The 361-nt window shown below is 33.5% G+C and overlaps 1 protein-coding gene across 1 annotated transcript in view; it reads left to right on the top strand.

Annotated features, from left to right (window-relative positions):
- Iqgap2 (IQ motif containing GTPase activating protein 2) overlaps nt 1-361 on the top strand; it is a 325,046-nt gene that overhangs the window by 153,632 nt on the left and 171,053 nt on the right. The window lies entirely within an intron of this gene.

Raw genomic sequence — 361 nt, 5'->3', positions numbered from 1 at the left:
TCTTTCACAAGTGGCTGTAAGTTTCTAGGTTCACAGTTGAATTAATACATTTGTACAATATTGAACTCAGTATAAGCCTTGCAAGACATACAATTGAATGAGTTTTTAACCTTTAAAAAAGATCTCCATTTCATTTTAGAATATATTGTTCCTTGCAGAAAGACTCATTGCTTTTGCTACTAACACTGAGATGTTGCCTCATGTATCTCTAATCTGTATGTATCTGATTATTACTAGTCACAATCGATTGCATTTGGATCCTTGGCGCCTGTATAGGTCTATAAAGTCATCGGGTAGATTTCAATGGTAATGTTTATCACCTCTACTAATTAACATGATGTAAATTTCCATGCTTCCTCTT

This window comes from Nannospalax galili, unplaced genomic scaffold (genome assembly GCF_000622305.1).
Source record: "Nannospalax galili isolate Female #2095 unplaced genomic scaffold, S.galili_v1.0 scaffold907, whole genome shotgun sequence".
NCBI lineage: Eukaryota > Metazoa > Chordata > Mammalia > Rodentia > Spalacidae > Nannospalax > Nannospalax galili.
The sequence above is the reverse complement of the archived record's forward strand: the minus strand, read 5'-3'. Positions and strand labels throughout refer to the sequence as shown.